The sequence below is a fragment of the Ornithodoros turicata genome, chromosome 2 (assembly GCF_037126465.1).
Source record: "Ornithodoros turicata isolate Travis chromosome 2, ASM3712646v1, whole genome shotgun sequence".
NCBI classification, from domain to species: domain Eukaryota; kingdom Metazoa; phylum Arthropoda; class Arachnida; order Ixodida; family Argasidae; genus Ornithodoros; species Ornithodoros turicata.
In genome coordinates this window covers 140759616-140770634 of record NC_088202.1, presented here as the reverse complement: position 1 = coordinate 140770634, position 11019 = coordinate 140759616, and the positions used below count along the sequence as shown (strand labels likewise).

Genomic DNA, 11019 nt, shown 5'->3' with positions numbered 1-11019 from the left:
GTAGCGTGTCAATTCCATCATCACAAATGAAGCGTTTCGTATCCAGTGGATTGAGGGCTATTTTTGTCACTGACACACTTTTGTTGACATTGTCCTTGTGCACAATGAGGTTCTGTTTAACTTTATGCATTGTGCCCTGCTCGAGAGCATTCGTATACATAGAGAAGTGGAGTTTTTGTGCTTCACATTGTTTAACACCCTTAGCGCGATTGTACTGCTTTTTGCTGCACAGATCGAGGGCGTACAGCTTTGGCTTCAGACAACAGAAGCCAAGAATGTGATCACGAGGAAGCTCATTTTTAAACTTTCCTAGTACCATCCTGTTTTTTGTCGAATAGAGTGGGTGATCAGGGTCATATCCAGAGTTGTCTAGATGCTCATCAGCTAGTTCGTGGAGTACTTTATCGTCACTCAGCATCACAATGTAAGAATCAGTGTCCATGTATAGCAGTCGTGTATCAGGGGCTACACGGAGAAGATGGTTATGATAAAAATCAAACATCTTCAGCTTAGACAATTCCAATATTGTGAAGCCCAGGTACAGCGGTTGCTTCATGCGAAGAACAGACTGACTAAATTGGAACAAGATGACGTGAGAGCTCAGAGGGCGGAACTGTTTCAAGTTTGGTTTACGTAGAAGCTTCAACACTTGCTCATCTGTTACTGTGAGGCGACAATTTACGAATTTCCTGACTTGCATACATGTCTGCCATATACACTATTAATCATTAGCTTTGATTGCTGTTTCTCAAATGCGTTTGTAGCTCGCTTCCGAAGTTCGTGATTGAAGTCGACATAGGATCGCAGAAAGGGCTTTTGAATTGAACTTGAGAACCCTGTGAACTTTAGTGAGACGCAACCCCAATTGCAGATACAGTTGCAAATTGCGATAGTGGAGAAAGTACCTCTCTTTATCAAATAATGTTAGCAACAGTTTTGCTTCGGTAGCTTTCTGTGGAAGATTGAACTTCTTCATGAGCGCCTTCTGATAGTCTGACAATAGCTCATAACGAACGGACATTTTTTCAGGGGCAACGGGAAGATCTCTGTGGTGTTCATGAGTTGCTCGGTCATACACTAGGTCTACCTCAAGAAAGTAACCCACAGGGCTATCATCTCGTATCTGAGCTATATCCAAGTTAACAATTTCCTCCTCAGTGAGCCACTCAAATCCTCCGTAAGGCAATGGTTCTCTCATGACTGCTCCATACAGGCCATTTACATCAATGTAGTTAATTATTTTTTTTTCTTTTTCGGGATCAAACTGTTCTGTTCCTGGCACATTCGCAGTTGCTTTTCTCAGGGAGCACTGTGTGACACCTCCTCGTAAGCCATTCTCGATGAGCAGGTACGCGTTGGGGTCGTTAATTAGTTCTAGTTCTACCTGACTCATTTTTAGTGCACAAGACATGCTTAATCCTGGAAGGGATACAAAATGAAACGGTTCAATCTTGTGCACATCGAGTGTCCACTTTCGAAAGTTCTGAAACACATCTGCTAAAAGCAGTGTGTCTGTCAGAAGGTATAAGTCCGAATACTCTCCAAGACTCTTGAGCCGAAATTTTTCATACACATTCTGCGCGTGGTTGTAGTCTTGTTCACTTACTTCGGTTCCATTCAAATGTTAAAGAACTTATCTCGAGGTGGTAGCGAAGGCTCATCATAGGCTTCAAAACTGGTGACAAAGTTATAACAGAAGACCCCCTTACGAACAACCAGCTGAAAGTGTTCCTCATTTGGAAAAAACTGGCGAAGGCACTGAAAGTTGGATTCACCTTTATCACGTAGATTTTTCACCAGTGTTTCAAGGCTTGCGTTCAGAAAACTCAAACTGTCCAAGAATCGATAAGAGCCGATGTCAATTGCTTTAAATTTTTGACAGCTGGTGGCAATCACGTTGATGTCTGACTTCTTAAGCAGATGTAAATGAGACAGGAGAAAACTCATGTCATAGTTAGCATTATGTGCAATGATTGGAATCTTGGGTGGCACTCTCAGTTTCAGGTTACACGTCTGACATAGTGTTTGTCGAAATTCTCCGCTTACATGGTCATGGTCTCGAACTTTTTGTCTTTTAGCAAAGGATTCTTTGCAGATATTACAATGAGTGGCTGCTGTATGTGACGCTCATTCTCTTCAGTCATTTCTAGAGGTGCAAAAGCATGTATCCATCCTAAAATTTCGTCATGCAATTTCCGCAGCAGCTCCATAAATACTGTGACACAATTAGGACCACGGAAAAATGCTTTTGCAACACGTGTGAGTCGGATGCACGTATAACCAAAAGGCAAAATGAGGAAGGACAGTGATCCTCATACACGTTTGTTTCCTCCAAACAAGGTGACAAAACACTTTCAAAATCATATACACAGTAGAAAGGGACTTCCGACATGAGATGTTCCCCGGCAAATGCTACCGTCTCTCCCTTCTTAGGGTAAATTGTCTTAGCAACCTTCTGATGCAAACACATCTTTAAATGATCACTGAGGATTCTGTCTGATGAGAAGCCCATCATACACCTCTTGCAATGAAACCGTCCGCTAGGTTGAAATAATCCATTAAAATTTGTGATAAGCAGAAAATGAGAGTCGATTAGCAACAGATCCACATGTTTCTCACGCTCGTCATCGACAACCTTGATGGGGTACAGAGATTTGTCTTCCCTTTCGTACGCGTACACATTGATACTGATACCATTATTTTTTTCGAATGCTTCAACCTCTTTTGGGAAAGCTACCGGGAATGTTTTCGGAAAAAACATACTCAGAAATATATGGTCTGTACGAAGATGCCCTACGCCTGCGATAACCAGTAGCAGATGCAGTGCAGCTCTTACAGAGAAGGCAAAACACATGTTCTGCTCATCTTAATGCAAACCAAAGTCCACACACAACAGAGAAAGAAACTTATGCTTCAATTCTTGCGGTACTCAAACTGGGCACATCCAATCAGTTGAGGCATCAAACGTCAATGTTCATGATACAGGCATGAATGCGAAAGAGAAAAAAACCTGAACCTTCTACTTCGAGGTTTTCCAAATTTTGTGCTATTTCAGCAGTCACTTGAGTGATAGAAGGTTCTACATCTGCCTCTGACCATACTGTCACTACTTTGGAAGGCACGAAACCTAATTTCGAGCTGTAAACTCATCGTCTGGCGTGTGACGACCAAGTTCCACTTTAAGCAATACAAAATAGCGCAGTGGGAAACCAAAGTGTCGTAAGACATCAGCAATGTAACTGTCTGTACTCGTGAAAATAGGTTGTAACATCATGTCCGCCTACGTCCCTGTCGTGTAAATGTAGCTCGAACCGATTAGTATAGTTTCGCAGTGTGCACAAAGTCTCACAAAAAGGAATGCAGGGGGCTTGAAGATTGTGAACATTTGCCAAGTGAATCTGAAGACCTAATGCTGTTGCATAATACTGCCGTTCGTGCTGGGAGCATAAGTGACACGTCACCATATCTCATCACTTTCTCTTCGAATTGGTGAAGATAATATCTGGCGAAATGACTTTTTTACCATCTTTGGTAAACCGTTCTTTCTTCTCAATTTTGAGATTTGGAAGCAGTCGCCATTTCCTCTAGCTCTTCCTCCGACAATTTTTTGAAGCGTCCAGGTAGATACACTTTCACTGGCTTGTCGTTTTCCATGCGGAGCTCCACGTATACGGCCTCGCCATACATAGTGTCAATTTTCTGAATGTCCAGCACTTCGAACTTTTCGTTTTTGGGTATGTTGCTCATTTTCTGAATTTCCACCGTCACCACATTTTTTCAGTTTATCCAACTTTTCCATGACGGATGACATAGCTTACTTGTGTTATGGAGGCTTCGCTGTTATGTTGACAATTTGCTTTCTCCTCTTGCTGTATAGAATGAACTGAAAGAGAAGAATAGATTTGTAAACTCTTACATCTTCCACAGGAATATGTAAAACAACCTCCTCAGTATGGACGTTCTGAATGAAGAACCAACTCTCTTTGTCCGCTTCTTATATAGCGATTGCATGCAGCTCTCTAACATGTGTGCACAGCCTTGTACGTCTACATCCTTGCAACGTTATACGTGAAGACATGTTTCAAGCGTGTCCTATCTAACTTCATTGGTCTGGTAACTACATACCTGCATGCACAACTTGAATGTCTACAACCTTGATACGTGTGTACTTCGACTTTGGGCAAGCTTAGAGCACAGGACTTGTCTTTGCTTTTTGTTGTAACCTTCCATTAGGGGAATGCTCCTGGTCTGATAATCGACCACGGCTGTGCGCAACCTTGAATGTCTACAACCTTGAAGGTCTGTATTTCAGTTTAGCCAATCTGAGAGTGATGTACAGGCTCGTCTTTGCTGTAACCTTCCTTTATGTAATGTTGTGATTTCATAGCATGCTTCATTCGTTTGCAAAAGATGGCTGAGGTTGGACCTTATAGGTTTACCACTCCGGTCTCAATGACCATATCAGGTCAAAGCCAGAGTGGAAAGACGACACTTGTTACACGTCTAATTAAACATAGAGCTGCTGTCTTCGACAAACCATTTGATCATATATTGTACATATACTTGTACAAACAACCAATCTTTGATAATTTTCCAGAGGTAACCTTCAGTCAGGATATTCCTACTAATCTTGATACTGTAAGAAATTCTTTAATTATATTTGATGATTGCTTAGCCGACAAACAAAGGCTCAAAGAAATCTGCAATTTTTATGTAGCTGGCTGTCACCACCTCAACTGTTCAGCTATTTTCATAACACAATATTTATTTATTAATGATCCTCTGTATAGATGCATTCAGTTTAACAGCAGTGCCTTAATTTTATGTCGTTCCGCCCGCACTGCGGACCAAATGCAAATACTTTCACGACAACTGTTTGGTCGAAAGAAAAGTGAACTACTGCCAAGTATATATAAAGATGCTTGCAAGAAACCATATTCATACCTTGTAATTGACCTATCCCAAAACTGTTCAGACCAATTTAGGGTGTGGACTATATATTTCCAGACGACCAGCGACAAATAGTATATAAAACATGAAACGTGTCAAGAAGAATATTCATTTCCTTCAGTTGCTTGCTGATGCAAAGTTGCCGGAGCAACGTTATTTTCTCCTGGAACATGCTACGAGAGAGCAACTAACTGCTATTCGAGAGATTTGTATGAATCTTTGTAAAGGAAACATTAAGGTAGCTCCAAGAGTGAGAAATCAGTTGCAACCTTATGCAACACCTATCCGCTTTTTGGCAAAACGAGACACTACAGGAGTGAAGAAAGTTCGAAAGGTATTGCAACAATCTGGTGGTTTTCTACAGTTCCTTTTGCCACCTTTGCTGGGTCTCCTCTCGACTTTAGGTGGAAGGGCGATAGCAAAGCAATCGGAGTGTAGTCGATGCAGAAATACGAGCTTGTGCCTTACCGGGAAACCCCCATCCCACAGATATTGAAGAAAGATGAACCAGACGATATCAAAGCAAAAGAGATAATCCAATATCTTCACTCCTTGCTACATCCCACTGTGAGTGAGAGCACACCTACACTGGTTCAACAACAGCGGGAGAAGAGGAAACACAGACCGAGGAAAAAAGTAATACTGTCGTTGATTTCATGAGCAGTGGCTATAAAATCAGATCAGAAAACCTATTACGTCTTCTGGAAACCAACGATCTCATGGGATAGGAAAACATTTCAGATAATTGTCGACGGTGAGCGAGTAGACAATACTAATATAATTGACCTCGTATACTATCTCGTGACGAAAGCAAGAAATGTTCAAAGACCACCCTATTTTGATCGGATTTTGCCGCTATTGGTCAAGCTAAACTTACCAGCACTTATTGTGCACCCATCTCGTCTTCAAAAACATACAGCAGAGAAAACTCTGGCCACTCCTTCACCTCATTCCGTAAGTGAAGCTTCCACACCTCGACGTGCGTCACCACCGCTCACACGAGCCGCGAAGCGCGCACGACAGCTCACATGGACACCGTACTGAACTCCGAGGAGAGAGGCTACTTCGAAGAAGAAAAAATACTGTCACACTTCCCTCCAAGACATCATAAAAAGGTATTAGCTATGCTTCAGCTGATGACAACGGTTCTGGCTTACGACGAGTACGGAAGAGTTATCTGTCACGGAAGGTGGTGCCACACTCATCTATTGTTGAGCTTTTGAAGTACGAACTTCACAACAGGCAACCTCCCTGGATGAGAGGAGACGTTTCAGCTACAATCAACGCTTATCTATCACTCGATGCTCTTAGAGTTTGCAGTAGGAAGAAGTACTAATGGCAGCCTACTATGACCCGCAACATGTCGGCAGCTTTGGTGGAGTGCAGAGACTTGCTCGAGCCATAGGCGAAAAGAAGGACAAAGTCACTAAATTTCTGGAGACAAGTGATGTGTACAGTTTGCATAAGGAATACAAGCGACCCACGAAGTTTCGAAAAACCATTGCACTTGGACTTCGTGAACTATTCCAGGCTGACCTAAAGGATTTGCAAAGTCTAAAGAACCAGAACGATGGTTTCGCTATTTGCTCTTTTGTATAGATGCTTTCTCTCGGCTTCTTGCCATTGTACCTATTCGTAATAAACGATCTCCCGAGGTTATTCGAGCTTTTAAACTTGCCTTTAAAAGAATTGGGACACCCAAGCTTTTGCACACAGATCGTGGAACAGAATTTACAAACAAGGTGGTACAACAGTTTCTGAAAGCAAGGGGGATCCGGCTCATCCATACAAATTCTCCTATGAAGGCCAGTATCGCCGAGCGATGTCAGCGAACAATTGTGACCACACTGTACCGTATCTTCACATTCCAGGGTCACAAGCGATATGTGAACATTTTACCTCAAGTAGTGAAAGCTTACAACAATCGCGTACACAGATCGCTTTCTGCCAGACCAGTGGACGTAAAGAAAGAAAACGAGCACATTTTCCGAGAGAGACTGTACCCCAGCCCGGTTGGACCACCAAAAAAGCCGCGCTACAGCGTTGGAGACGTAGTGAGAATAGCAAAATACAGACATCAGCTAATAAAACGTTATTTAGGGTCATTTACGTCAGAACTCTTCGTGGTGAGAGCGATCAAGTTAGGGTATCCTAACACGTACCTATTACGTGATCTTAAAAATGAAGACATCATTGGTGGGTTTTATGAGAGTGAAATTGTACGAGTGAGAGAGGTTCCAAAAGTAGAGAAGATCATAAAACGACGAGTTAGAAATGGGAAGCTTCAGTACTTGGTTCAGTTCACTGGCAGTCTGGACAAGAAGTGGATCGCAGAAAATTACCTTGGTTTGTAATGACCAGTCAAGACAAGTCAGCCGCCGATGACACAACATGGCCTGAGGTTGATCCTCGGCTTGATGGCGCATGGTTGTCATCATCAGACGCAGATGAAGAGCAGCCTGTGCTAGGTAGAGATGTGTGTGGCAGATGGAGAAGAGGTTACACACACGAATTTCGGATGCAGCCTGTGTGTCGTCTCAAACACGTCTCCTACAAAGAGATATTGGAATGTGGGTTAACACAAGTAGGCAAAACTTCGCTCGTGGAAGCTTTTAAAATTGTGACGGATATGGTGTTGTTTCAAGCGCTGCCAGATCAACCTCCTGACAGGGTTACTTGGAAAACTGCAAAAACAATGTATGCCAGAGTTCACACCGCCTGTACGTTTGCCTCGGAATCACCTTTTGCCTTACTTGCTGAATGGTCACGTCACGTGGACGAAATTTTGACATATGCTGACGAGGTTGACGCTATGCATCTTGCTGCCGAGAGTCTATGTTTCATGGAACAAGCCGAGTCTGAAGGTTGGCACTACTTAACAGGCTACATCAGCAAGCTAACACTTGACCTCTTCAAACATCGACTGGTGCACAATGGAGCATAAAAAAAATAATCACCGCTCATGTATCAGGGAAATAAAAATGTACATTTGTACTAAGCCCTCTCATTTCATTGTGAGTGAACAGACATGGATAGATGTTTGTGTGTTCTCTTCTCCGTTGTGTGGCACACGTTTTTGCTTGTTGTGGTGATCATCGAGCTAACGAAGCTTCCATCCTCTTCCCTTCAGCTTCATCAGGGCAATTGCAGCAAAGAAGCTGAACTGGAAAAATATGTTTATGTACATTCGTGCCCTTCTGACTTGCTTGTGGTACGCATTTGGAGTGAAAACGGTAAACCGAAGCGTTCTGGTGTTACCCTAACACGAAACGAAACACGCCAGCTGCAAAAATGCTTAGAGACAGCCAATCTTACAAGGACCTATTACGATAACGAATGCTCAGATGTATGCTGTTTGTGCTTAGAACGTGAGTTAAAACTTCGCCGCTGCCCAGGCAACATTTACTCTCTTGGCAGAACAATTGGTCGACATCACTCTGGCTATGGAATCTCACTATCTAAAAGGGCTGTGATCTCACTGTCCTTGTATCTAAATAAAAAAAAAATTAACTGTTTGCAAACGTTTTCACTTCCTGTGATGGGCTAGGAAAGCATTCCTTAAATCACAAAGACCTGCATGTCGCCACTGAAAGCGAGAGGCATGAAACCTTGTCGTTCCTCATATTTGCATTTCCATAAATGACTTGCATGTTCATAGAAAAGCATTATATATAGTATATGTATTGCAAAAGAGGAGGGCAAATCCATGTACTTACCACAGTCTGTCTTTCCAGTCAAACACTCTCACGGAGAAAAAAAATCTTCATCTGGAATCCCGAGTGGATTAACTTGAAAAAAAAAAAAGTTTTCCACCTCTTCTCCATTGTATAGCACACATTTTTGCCTTGTTGTCAAGGAAGATCTCAAACTGTTCCCTTCAACCTCTTCGGAGTAGTTACAGCAAAAGAAGGAAGATGAACTGGAAAATATGTTTTATGTCAAAGCAAAATCAAACGATAAAAAAAAACACCGTTTCGCTAAGTTTAAATGCAAAGAAACATGCAGTAACAAGACTGAACATTTCCTAAAGTAGGCTTTCCCCCAATGCACGTAGGAGTTGGGTGAAGACTAGCTACATCTCACAAATGAAGGTAGACACATTCCTTTCTTTCTGACCTGTTTGCCATTGACGTGCAGGTGAAGTGTTCTGTTGTTACCCGAACATGAAATGAAAAAGAGAAGCTAAAAAAATGCTTAGAAGAAGTCGATCTTACAAGCCCAAAATGTGAGATGACCCTTCAACCTCGTCGGAGTAGTTACAACAAAGACGATGAACTGGGAAATATGTTTTATGAAGAACCAAAGTCAAACAATTAGAAAAAACACCGTTCCGCTGAATTGAAATGCAAAGAAACAAGCAATCCAGCAAGACTGAGCATTTCCTAACGTTGACTTCCCGCAACGCACGTAGAAGTTAGGTGAAGCCGACTTGTAAATTAGCAATGTCCTCCAAAACATACAACGCAATGCAATGTCCTAAATAAAAAATAATGTTGTACTGTTTGCAATCGTTTTATTTTTCATTTCATCTACTGCGATGATCTAAGAAGGTGCACTTTAAAATCACAAAGATTGCATGTCGACAGCGGGAAGGAATGAACCTCATTTCTTTTTTTCTTTCACCTACATGCATTCCATAAATGGCTGTGACCTTGCACGCTCACAGGGGAAGAACTTATAACAAGAGAAGAGAAAAAAGCATGTACTCACCTTAGTCTGCTTTTCCAGTCAAACACCCGCACGGAAAAACCTGAGCTGGAATGTCAAGTGAATCCACCTGAAAACAATCAAGTGGCATTCACTTGACATTCCAGCTCAGTCCGGAAAGCGTTGCGGACGAACCGTCTTATATAGAAGTCGCTTCGTTTGCCTATGAGAGTGCAGCGTCGACCGTCTCGCCCCAAAGACGTGATGAGGAAAGTGATATTATCGTTTATCCTTGAGAGGTAATTACGGCTTTACCCGGGCTGGCTCGCTCTGTTCAGAAATCAAAGCAGTCAGCATGGAGGTGGCTGTCATTAGTATACTGCGTCTTTTTTTCTTCTTCTTTTTCCTGCGGCGCAACATGTATCGCATAGTAATTATTTTTTCCTGTCTTCGAGTTGCAAAGGCGACACCGGCTAGAGTAAAAAGGTACGACCTTTATCCAACGAGTTGTCTTATATGCAAATGCTTGCTATTGCAATAACATCGTGTATCTTCGAGCGTTTATTCGACTTGCTCGCGTGCTCATGCAAATCAGCAGAAGAGATATCACAGTCTGAGTGGAAACAGCGTGACCTTCAGCCATCCCGTCGTCTAATATGCAAAGCGTCGCTAACGCAACAACATCTTAATGGAATACGGAAAAAAGTGATCTTATCATTTCTCGAGAGTTAATCCGTGTCGTACACAAAACGGATTAATAGGGAGAGGTAGCCTGGTCGACTACAAGTCCAAGCATGTTTAATGAAATCTCTACAATGAATATCATGATGTTCCCCCATGATGCGTCGGATGTCGAATTTCGAAGCGGTAAGCCTTTTGTCGGTTACACGCCCTTAGCACCCTGTCCATAATCACATCTCAATACTAGCTACGCCATATCCTTGCAATTCGCAACGATGTTGTGGCGGCGGCCGGTGCATTTTTTTTCTTTTTTCGATCGGTTGTCGAAGATCAGAGCTGTAGGCCTTCTTTTTTTTTTTTTTTTTCGGTTACGCTCTTAGCGCTCTGAAGTTTAAGTATATACTGTCTCTTCGCACTTCGGAAGGAGTCGATTGGCTGATCAACCATTTCCATTAGGCAGACGATAGCGAGGTGTCCTACTTGTCGACTTTAAACGTAATAAGAAAAAAAAAATATTTGAACAATGTTGTGCCATGTATGAATCGAGCTATCGTTTTATCCTTGCAGGGATCCAATAAACAAAACACAGAAGCCGACACTGAAGATTTTTGTTTAAGTTTAATTTGTACAAGCTTTCACGTGGAGGTCCACGCTTCCTCTGTATTTTGTTTATGAGATCTACAGCACTTGACTCCCCTCTTCGTATACGCTTTTGCAAGATCGAGTAAGAATTGTGCAACT

The 11019-nt window shown here is 42.3% G+C and overlaps 1 long non-coding RNA gene across 3 annotated transcripts; it reads right to left on the bottom strand.

The window, feature by feature from the left end:
* Window positions 1-3585: 3585 nt before the first annotated feature.
* LOC135386232 (uncharacterized) lies at window positions 3586-10020 on the bottom strand. 3 transcript variants are annotated; one of them, XR_010420639.1, is made up of 5 exons: window positions 9661-10020; window positions 9067-9097; window positions 7293-8869; window positions 3819-3883; window positions 3586-3750 (listed from the first exon to the last, which is right to left on the bottom strand). It is a non-coding gene; the product is annotated as an uncharacterized LOC135386232 (long non-coding RNA). The 3 variants fall into 3 exon arrangements; XR_010420637.1 differs by lacking the exon at window positions 3586-3750 and having other exon boundaries at window positions 3765-3883; XR_010420638.1 differs by lacking the exons at window positions 3586-3750; window positions 9067-9097 and having other exon boundaries at window positions 3765-3883.
* Between the last annotated feature and the right edge of the window lie 999 nt (window positions 10021-11019).